This window comes from Psammomys obesus, unplaced genomic scaffold (genome assembly GCF_907164565.1).
Source record: "Psammomys obesus unplaced genomic scaffold, mPsaObe1.curated_primary_1811, whole genome shotgun sequence".
Lineage (NCBI taxonomy): Eukaryota > Metazoa > Chordata > Mammalia > Rodentia > Muridae > Psammomys > Psammomys obesus.
The window spans coordinates 2,430,457-2,442,382 of NW_026590663.1; positions in this window are offsets into that span (position 1 = coordinate 2,430,457).

The window sequence follows — 11,926 nt, forward strand, 5'->3', positions numbered from 1 at the left end:
CAGTCTGGGCTTGTTGGAGGAAGTGTGTCAATAGGAGTGGACTATGAAGTCTCAAAAGCTAATGCCAGGACCAGTGTCCCTCTGTGTCTGCTGCCCATGGATAAAGACGTAAAGCCATCAGCTACGGCTCCTGTGCCACACTTATCCTCTTTCTGCCATGATGGTCATGGCCTCACCCTCCAAAATTGTAAAGCAGCCCCCAATTACATGCTTTCTTTTTATAGAATAGCATTGTTTATGGTGGCCCTCAATAGCAATAGGCCAGTAATTAAAACCTGGCTTGTTTTCATTATTATTATTCTTTAGAATAAAAGGAGAAGTAAAACAATTCAAAGAAAAATGTATTAGTCAATAAGAAATGAAGTTGTAGTATAGTTGTGTGTGATTTTTCCTTTCCTAATGAAAGTTATAAAGTGATTCACAATGAAAATACATTTCACTGCAAATAAAGTAAGTGTGCATTTTTTGCTTAATATCTTGTTTGGAAAGTTTAAGTAGAAAATTTTATAAGGAGCTTACTTTAAATGTCACTTCTGTCAATTTGCCCTCTGAGAATAGTCAAAGGCAAGACACGCTGAAATCACGGAACACAGAACAAACCCTCCCATTATTTTCATAGTCTCCGTGCACAGACATGTCTCATTCTGTATTATTTATACTTCAAAGTGTTTAAGCGTCCAACAGCAAAAAGTCAGTGAGATAGACAGAAACAATGTGCGTAGGTCAGAATGAAATGAACTCCAGCTTCGTGACTGAGTTTGGACTCCTCGGGCCCACTCTGAGAAAGACAAGACTCAGCTAACTGAGCTGTAAGAAAGTCACAGAAGGCAGTGAGCAGGTGGGAGAGGCAACACAGGAAAAGATGCCTGGCGGCCACAGGACCGCAAACCAACAGTTTTGACAACGGTTCCACTCTGAGAATGCTCTGCGAAGCTACCACAGGCATCTCCCAGTTTTCACATGGAGAGGTCGGAGAGCCGGGGTACCAGAGTCACCAGTTCCTCAGCTACTCCCATCATCATGGTTGAACATTGATTGCCAGCTTTCTCTGTGAGTGTACGGCAGCTGAGCACGCTGCAGAGCTAGGAGAAGCCAGAGGTGAGAGCGGCATTTCCTGAAGCGGACTCAGTGTGGGTCAGAAGAACACTCTTCCAGGCTGAGTTCCAGAGATAGACTCTGCGCTGGTATGTGATGTGCGGGCTGTTATCTAACTAATGAGCACCCTTGGGAGCTGTGCCGAGGATGGAGGAGGAAGCACGGAGCAGAAGGTAAAGTCGAATTTCAAGACAGAGTCTCACTCCATCAGCACACAGAACAATGTCCACTCGGGCAACTGAAACCTCTATTGTGGAACATCCTCACGAATTGGTCAAAGAGAAGACTGTCCATCTACGGCATGATCTGCATGCAGCTTGCCTCCTTACCACAGCCAAGATGCAGACCAAAAAAAAAAAATTTTATGTTTTCTAAATTGCCAGTGATTGACTGAAGTTAAAATAATGAAAGGCCATTTGTGTTTCACAAACATTACATTTAAACAACACGAGCCTCTACAACCCCTCTCAGTGTTATCCCTAGGACACGCACGCACACAGGCACGCACGCACACACAGACATGCGCACACTCTCAGGAAGAATTATAGACTCAGGGGTTGATATGAAAATACGCCGAGGTCATTGTGCTTCTTTTTAGTTCAGATACTGACATTCCTCCTGCCACCTCCAAAGAGTCAGCAACCCAGGGCAGGTAGCTTTCAAGTGCCCACTGCAAACAATTCCCATTCACTATTTCAGCACTGTAGAACCGAAACTCGGGGATAATGGGACGTTTAGAAAGGACGTTATTTAACAGAGGGAGAAACAAAGGGAGACTCTTCCACATCAAATATTTCCTCATTACTCCCTGCTGATTTCAGCTCATAGGAAAACACTTGAGAAACTAGCTTTGTTTTTACTTCAATCCTTCCAGCATTATCACAACACAGTGAACCAAATGGCCAACTCGCTGAATTAACGAGCCGCAAACAAGCAAGACAATGAGCATGTTTTTACTGTCTTAATCAAGTTCTTTTTTTCCATCCTTGTTTATCTTCCTTATGCTGGGAGCTGATGAAAGGGGACGTGAGCAGTTGTCTCCCTTAGAAGCAGAGACTGATTTTGAGTCAGTAGTGTTACATGGGACAAGCCATCTAGTGAATGTTCTTTCTACCCAAACCATGCCTCTGAAATTTCACCATGAATTTCCTTTTAGTGGACAATATCTTTATAGATAATGCAGTCCTAAATGTAGGCTCTGATCCAAACATCAATTCCAAACATATGCAAGCTAAGGAATTCTGTTCAGCTAATTTTTAACAATAACTTTCTAAAAGCATTCCACACAATGATCCTGTGTAGAAAGTGGAAGACTAACCATTCTAACCCTTTTAAGAAAATATGACTTTTGAATATACGGCAATTTTAAAGCATGTATTCACAATCACACAGGCAGGAAATGGATTGGTAAATTTGAAAACAGAGATTCCTGTATTTAAACATTTGTTCTCAAATCTACTACTTCAATGGTCTATTAAAATTATTTCTTAATGCAGTTTACACCAAAGTAAAAATTCAACTTCAAAACAACTATTATATAACATTTTATTTATCTACATGTAAGAGGAGAGATTGAATGAGAAAAGTAAAAAAAAATATATATATATATAACCTAGGCAGTATATATGGATACATTCTAGAACTTTATAACAAGTTCTTGAAGAAGCTGAGAAGGAAGTTGAATTTTTTTTGTTCTGTTTTATTTTAAGATGAAGTAGCTTTCCTGTCTTTCAGCAGTAGAGGTTAGTGCCATGCTGGAAACGCTATTTTCTTCTCAAATATCATTTCTTAGCACATTTACATTATTGAAATTTGATATCTTTTTAAAGAAAACTACAAACTATTTAATTTCTGAATAAATTTTCATTTGCCTCTTTTTCCTTACAGCTATGCTTAAGTCAAAGAATGTTCAGTTTCCACAGTGTGGTGTTTATCATGTCCCTTAATGAAAGGATTTAAAGAGGAAGTAAAAGATAACACTTACAGAAATGTTCAACATCCTTAGTCATCAGGGGGATGCAAAACAAAAACAAAATGACCCTGAGATTTCATCTTACACCCCACAAAGACACCAACAAAACCAAAAAAGCTGGGCCCAGTGGAGACTGCAGAGACTGATGCATCAACCAAAGACCATACATAGAGAAGAACTAGACCCCTTGCTCAGATGTAGCCCACAGACAGCCCATCTCCAAGTGGGTTCTCTAGTAAGAGAAGAGACAGTCTCTGACATGGATTTGGTTGCCTGCTCCTTGATATCTTCTCCCTGGTGGGGTGACCTAGGCAGCCCACAGAACAAGAGGATCCAAGTAGTCCTGATGAGACCTGATAGGTCAGACAGAAGGGGAGGAGGACTTCCCCTATCAGTGGACTAGAGAAGAGGGATAGGGGAGGAAGAGGGAGGGAAGGTGAGACTGGGAGGAAATGAGGGAGGGGGCTACAACCAAATACAAAGTGAATAAATTGTGAATAATAATAATAATAAACACAGTTGCTGGTATTTGTAAAGTATTTGCTATATACTCTACATATACTTTGAATTACTTCATCTTCAAAAACATCTCATTTGCAGGTAGAAAGGTGGAATATGGAGAAACTAATAACTTTCACGGCATCCTAAAGGTATTAAGGAATCACAGAATCAGAGTTCACAAAAAGGTTTATGTAGAAATATCATCACATCTTATCAATTTTTTGCCTTGTAATTTATTGAAAGAAGTCAGATCACTGTGGTAAGAAACTTACTATCAGTTTCCACTCTCAGTTTGTACAATAGACTCATGCATTCAAAAATTACTTCTAAATTATACATCACAAAAATTAAAAAATATACTACTGCACATACCATTTCATATAATAATTTTAAAGATTTCTAAAAAAATATTAGGATAAAAATATACTACTGCACATATCGTTTCATAATAAAAATAACTTTGAAGATTTCTAAATATATTTAGATAATATAGTTGCTTGCGGTCATGTCTCATCCTGAGGATAATTTTTTGTCTTAATTTTCAGGAGGTCAAAATATTCTATTTCTGGGGCATTTTATTTGTATTTGCACCACTGCTTCTTCAGAATGTAATATTGTTTCTTATACAAAATGACCTAATATTTAAATAAAATTCATCTCATGAGAGAAATGCCTCGAGATACAAGCCAAGTGCTGTGCTCTTCAACACAGGCTGTCAACACACTCAGGTACGGGGTGGACATATGGGAGAAGTGGAGCAGTTTGAGCAATGTGAAGAGAGATGGAGCTGGAGATGTGCATGTGGAGAGGAATAGCCTGTTGTGGGTAGCCTGCCCTCCACCTGACACCATGATGAAGTCCTAACCCTTGCTGTCTCTGAGGGTCATTTCTGGGTCTCTGGCTATGCAGTGGCAGATATCAGGAATGTCCCTGGTGTGGGCAACAACCAGGGACCATATGGATATTCAGGGGCTGTGCAGAGCTGGCCCCACCTCTCAATGGCTGCAGTACTCTGGAGAGCTGGTCCCACCTCTCACTGGCAGTAACACTCACGATTGGGAGTGGGCAGCCAGCATAGTAGATCTGGGCAGCATAATAGGTCTGGCCCTGGTTGAATGGGTGCTGGACAGCCAGCTCTAATGGTGTGAGCAGGAGACCTGGCCCTATACTTTGCTTGGGCAAAGGGGTAGAGCTGATCCTGGTAGTGCAGGTGCAGGAGAGCTGGTGGGCTGACCAACTCAGCTTCCAGCCAGGCCCACATCCAGGGCTCTGAGTTGGCCCACTCCAACATCTACCTCCTCTATGAACTGCTGGAACATGTGAAGGGGCCAGACCTACCATCCCAAACTACAGGATCTCCATGATTCAGAGAAACAACAGGATAACTGAGAGGAATCCCCATGAAAATCCAATATTGATGGTGTCGCAGAAGCCAGAGACCTCGAACCAAACAAGTATCTCATTGAAATGAACACTGGCAAGTGAAGATGTGTAGATATACTGTGGGACATGCTGTGCACCACATCAGCTTCCGTGACAACATGCTTTCTATGCCTTGTTTGTTTATTTGTTGTTTTGGTCTGTTTGTGTGTTTTTTTATTTTGGGTGTGGAGGGGGAGGTTGCAAGGGCAGAGGGCAGATACAAGTGGATGTGATGATGAGAAGTACTGGAGTGCATGTTGTGCAACTCACAAATGATCAAGAAAAAGTTTTTTTAAAAGGAGTAATGCCTAACACTCAGCCACACATTATCTCACGTAAGCTGGGTATGTGACTCAAGACGAACATTGTTAGCAAACTCTCAGACCATTCCTCCAAGGCTCAGAGGTTTTCAAAATGTCTGTCTGATGATAATGAGGTCACAAATTGTGCCTAAGACTTTCAGCGAAGGAAATTAGAATGAGTGGTAGCAAGTTTATCTATTTCTAAAACGTGTTTTGTGTATAGTCTAACTTTTAAATCCTTGGAGGGAAAAGAAGATAGAAACACAATTTCCCATAAGAGATCTGCAATGACTCTTATGAACCCGGCCCAACAATGGGCTTTCTCCTTTTCCGTAGCCCCGTTCTTTCCTCTTATTGCTTGTGATTCTACCAGTAAAACATTGCCTTAGTTGACAGGATATTAACTAGAAGTATCCGGAAAACAGTGGAAGATCCTGAACAAAGCAATACATCTAGGCCAAATAAAGAAAATGTCATGAAGAGATGATATAGAAGCCTTCACCTTGTTGAATTTTATTGAATGATGTCCACCTGTCATGATGCATCTCTACAGTCTCCACAAAAAACATTTGTTGGAGAGGTTCCAGCACATCTAGGCACAAAACATGTGCTTCCTAGATTCCTATAATGTTCCATGGTCAAGTTCCTTCACACATGATTCCTGGAATTTTTGAACTATCTCAGGGAGAAGGAATCATTACTGTATCTTTTTCTGAAGAGACATTAATATTAATGATCAGGACATAGTTCCTCACGGCTCAGATCTTGGAGAGAAAGATACTTAACCCAAAGGACCCTGCTACATAGAGTACATTTCTATGCTTATAAGATAACACAAAACCAAAGAAAGCCAGTATAAGTTGTTTTCTGTTGTTTAGAAACAGGAAATGCAAGAAGTGGCCTGTGCTCCAGGGTCAAAAACAAATGAGTTAAATATATTAGCAACAGAGTTCAAGGCAAGACATCCAGTGTCAAAGACAGAAGTGAAACAGGAAACATGGTAAATTTACATGTGCAAGGTGCCATGGAAGTAGGATTGTACTGAAATTTTTAGCATTTCAGCTGTAGGAGTAATGCTAGGGATTAAACCCAGGGTGTCATGTGTGATAGGCAGGCTATATCCCTGAGCTACAGCCACAGCCCTTATTGACTTTATTTTATTGTCTTCTTTCCAGATCTGCTTTATTATCACTGTGTAATCTAGTTCCTAGAAGGCATCTGTATGCCTGCAGCAATATGACACTGCTTCCAGGGGGCTGAGGGCAGGAAAGGAAGGAGAGCTAGTCTAGGAAGGATTGTGAGTTTATGGGAGGAACTTGGGGGATGAAGAAGGAATGAAAATAATTTGTGTCTGGAAGAACCTGTTAATCCCAAATATGTGAGGAATATGTGGCAAAATTAATTAAAACAAGCTTTTTATTCATGTGTAGAAGCTGTTTCCCCCCGAAGGTTGGGTCCAAGAGATCAGCATTGGATGTGAAGATGACAAGGTCAGGAATAAGAGGGTTCCAAATGGATGATTTGGTGGGTAAAACAGGCCAGGTTACAGGAGTAGAACATAAGTATACAATTTAGTCATAATGACCTCCTGAAACAAAGATATGATTACAGGGTGGTCATAACAAGGCAGTCTTAAGATTTTGAAATAAAGGTAGGGTTGCAAGATGGTTATAATAACTTTCTGAAACAAAGACATGGTTGCCACTTCCTGGAACAGGCAGCACAAAACCATTTGCTGTTAAGGTTGCAGATGGGACATAGGCCAGTCTTTGAGAAACATTTTTATTTAATTTATTATTGCTTAATCATAAACAAGTCTATAATCTAGACTGAGTCTAGATTATATTTATGGTAAGATGGCTTTTGAGCCTAACATGGAGACAAACTGGTTCATCACCTAACAATGGTAATAAATAGGGGCCAAGTTAAAAAGTATCATGGGTTGTCACTTGAGTTTTTTATCTTGGCCATTCTGATGGGTGTAAGGTGAAATCTCAGGATTGTTAATGGCTAATGAGGTTGAGCATTTCTTTAAATGCTTCTCTGCCATTCAATATTCCTCTATTGAGAATTCTCTGTTTAGCTCTGTTCCCCATTTTTAAGTGGATTACTTGGTTTACTGCTTTTCAGCTTGTTTAGTTCTTTATATATACTGGATATGAGTCCTCTGTCAGATACAGGGTTGGTGAAGATTCTTTCCCAATCTGTAGGCAGTTGCTTTGTTTTGATGACTGTGTCCTTTGCTTTATGGAAGCTTTTCAGTTTCATGAGGTCCCATTTATTGATTGTTGCTCTTAGAGCCTGTGCTGTTGGTGTTGTGTTCAGGAAGTTTTCTCCTGTACCAATGAGTTCTAGGGTATTCCCCACTTTTCTTCTAGCTGATTTAATGTGTCTGGATTTATGTTGAGGTCTTTGCTGGAGAGGTTGTGGAGAAAGGGGAACCCTTCTCCACTGCTGGTGGGAATGTAAACTGGTACAACCACTCTGGAAATCAATCTGGCACTTTCTCAGATAACTAGGAATGGCGCTTCCTCAAGATCCAGCCATACCACTCCTAGGCATATATCCAAAAGAGGCTCAAGTACACAAAAAGGACATTTGCTCAACCATGTTTGTAGCAGCTTTATTTGTAATAGCCAGAAGCTGGAAACAGCCCAGATGCCCCTCAACTGAAGAATGGATGCAGAAATTGTGGTACATCTATACAATGGAATATTACTCAGCAATGAAAAATAAGGAAATCATGAAATTTGCAGGTAAATGGTGGGACCTGGAAAGGATCATCCTGAGTGAGTTGTCCCAGAAGCAAAAAGACACACATGGTGTATACTCATTCATATAGACATATAACCTAGGACAAACCCACTAAAATCTGTGCATCTAAAGAAACTAAGCAAGAGAGAGGACCCTAACTAAAATGCTCAATCCCCATCCTGAAAGGCAAAGAGGATGGAAATCAGAAGAAGAAGAAAACAGGAAACAACCTAGGAACCTGCCACAGAGGGCCTCTGAAAACCTCTGCCCTGCAGATTATCAAAGCAGATGCTGAGCCTGATGGCCAACTGTCAGGCAGAGTGAATGGAATTTTATGTAAGAAGTGGGAAATAGTAAGAGCTGGAGAGGACAGGAACTCCACAAGGAGAGCAACAGAACAAGAAAATTTGAACACAGGGAACTTCCCAGAGACTCATACTCCAACCAAGGACTATTCATGGAGATAACCTAGAACCCCTGCACAGATGTAGCCCATGGCAGTTCAGTGTCCAAGTGGGTTACATAGTAATGGGAAGAGGGACTGCCTCTGACATAATCTGATTGGCCTGCTCTTTGATCACCTCCCCCTGAGAGGGGAGCAGCCTTACCCGGCCACAGAAGAGGACAATGCAGCCACTTTTGATGAGAACTGATAGACTAAAATCAGAAAGGAGAGGAGAACCTCCCCTATCAGTGGACTTGGGGAGGGGCATGCATACAGAAAGGGGAGGGAGGGTGGGATAGGGAGGCGAGCAGGGAGGGGCTTATGGGGGGATACAAAATGAATAAAGTGTAATTAATAAAAAATAATAAAAAAATGAGAAAGAAAAAAAAAGTGTCATGCGAATTTGAGCTAGTAAGTGTGTCTGTAACACAGGATTTGCCTAGGCATTAGTGTTCAGAGTAGGACTCAGTATAAAATGTGTTCTGTTGGCCTAGAGTCAGACAAAAACAAGCTATAGTCCATATCCTTGTGGTAGGACATTGTGGATTGCTGAATGTTGGATTTCAGAGGCAGCTTAAAGGGACAGAAGGTAGAAAAAGAGAGGCACCTGACCTTTGACAGACAGAATCATGTCTATTGGCACACACAAGGAAAAGGCAGACTCTCGCCTGCGCATGTTCTTGAGACCACCTGTGGAAAAGATGGCATGGGAAGGACTGTAGCATGTATCTTACTTCCCATATTTGCTCTCTGCTAGAGTTTCCTGTCCAAGGTGAGACTGGCTGTCTCAGCAGATAACTGAGAAAGGTTGGGCAAGACAATCTGTAATCTTGTAGGAATACTGTTCTACAGAGGAGGCAATCTATCACTGAGAAAGGATAATAATGGAATGCAGTAGAGAATGGGTGAATGAAAAGGAGCAGGATTCCAAGGATGTACAGTGTTTGCAGTGGCCATAAGAAGCAATAGTAGCATACACACACACACACACACACACACACACACACACACACACAGGTAGAGAGAGAGACAGAGACAGAGAGGAATAGAAAATTAATAGCAATTAATGATATTGAAGCAGCCTGCTTAACAACTCTAATGTCTTCTAAATTTTAGTAAAGACCATTAGGACATTTGAAGATAATAAGTATAGTGTTAACTAGCAATGTGATAAGAGAAAATGCATTATCAGAGGAGCACCAATAAAACAATCTGGATATCAATGATGCAGTCCTCACAGGGAAACCCCGGATCTCTCTACAGAGCTACTATGACATGTGCAGCCTTAAAAACTGCTCTGAGGAAAAGTTTTCTTGGGAGAGATTGTGAGAAGGCCTAATTCCTCCATAAGTAAGAGTGAAATGAGGAGTTTGCTTTGACTGATAGTAGCACAACACTAAGCTTCCTGCCTCCCTCTCTCTGATCTCATATGTTCTCCAGAAGAGCCCTCCAGAGCCCACACAGAGAAAAAGAGACATTTTTCAAACCCCGAGGAAAAGTTGTTATTTATAGTTATGCTATTCACCAGATGTTAGCATTAATTAAAACCTTGTTCTTCTTTTACAGTTGGGAGTAACTGGTGATCATGAACACCATAGCATGCTTCTAAGGTGGTATGGATCATAGCTATGTTTTGATGGTAGCAGTAAATGCTGCTTCATTAATTCACCAAACATGGATATTTACAAGGGTCTGTATGATGGTGCAGTCTCACTGAGGAATAAAATAGTAGAGTTCTACCAAATGAGCTTTTAGAATAAGTATTTAAGAGAAACCAACATGGGAATAAATATTCATCTTCTATTAAAAAAGAGTGAGAGTATGAAGAGCTATTATATGCTTACTATACATCAGCCATTCTGCTAGATAGGAAGCACTACTATAAGCTCACAATGCAAGCTCTATTTTTAAAAAGAGGAACTGAGTTCAAGGAAGGTTAACTAGCTCATATGTCCAGTAGTTCACAGCTAATTGAATGCAGATACATCTAGGGCTGGGACACCAAGTTTACCTGATGCCACACTATCTCTGCAACCCTGCATCATCTGTGATATACACTTTAGAGACTCCGACTCTATTTACATGAGTTATATACATTTCAGGTAAAAGAAGAGCTTTTATACACTTTGGCCAAATATCTTCAGCTTCATAGACATATTTCAACTCTCTAATATCTTATCATAAAGTGAGAAGAGGTTATTTCTTTATCGCAGACATACCCAAATTGCCACCTCTTCCAACACTCTCAAAAGTATATCAAGTCATGATATTTAGCCTTCTGATGTACAATGCAGGAATATTCAAAACCACACACACTCATGTATCTATCTATCTATCTGTCATCTACTTATTATCTATCTGCCTGCACACAAGCATGATTTTGATGAATACCATTAAGAACGTTACCACTCAATGTCTATTCCTGTAAGCCAGCAAGAAAAATACAATTACCATTCAAAATCTAGGTTTCCAAAGAGTTAAGTAAAGATATATGTCTCCTATTGTTTGTGAGTGACAAGGTTAAATGTTAATTCTATGTAATAGTTTTAGTTTAAAAATCTTAAAATCAAGCTCTAATGCTCTGTAATGTGACAGGAAAATACTAGATTCTAAATACTAGAATTCAGTCGATTCACCATGCAATGTCAATGGATTAGTGTGAAAGAAACACTTCTGCTTTTATTATAACTGTCAATCATTGAGATCATTCTAGTTTTCCTGAACTTAAACCATGTTTAAGGTATTCCCATTTCTGTGGTTCTCAAAACTGAATGACAGAATAATAATATCAGAAACAACCTACAAATATTCTGATGTCAAAGATATGGCATGGGACCCTGAGACTGTGTTTGACTTGAAAATTTGGGTTGACTTTTTATATTTCTTCCTACTGTTTAGAGGTATCTTACCTCATGTAATCCAAACATTTTCCCATCTATTTTTTTAATTACAAAAATCAATTAAGAAATATTTTGTTATCATCTGCTCGAATTATAGGAAAACTCAACAATACAGTAAAAAAAAAAAATACCAAAAAAAACAAAACACAAAACACACAAAAAACCAAGAACAAAAAAAATCTCCTTCCATTAAATACATTTACAGATCTGCCCATGAAAGTCTGCTCGTCCTGCTAGCCATGTAGAGGTACTCATCAGCAGAGATGACAGCAAACAGGCAAAAGCAAAAGCTTTCCAGTTGGAGGTTGGTCTGATGTTTATATTTTAATGCTAATTACTGGCCCTCAAGATCTGGTTACTGCTTGAATACACCTAGCCTTGTGTAAATGCACCTGACTGACTGATTAAATGACCTCTACCTGAGCAGGGCAGAATGGGATAAGCATGGCTAAGGTTCCAAAGCTTTTGAGGACAGGTAAATCATGGGAAACAGAAGAAGGGGAAGAGAGGAGGGAGGAGGAAACCATGATGGGTT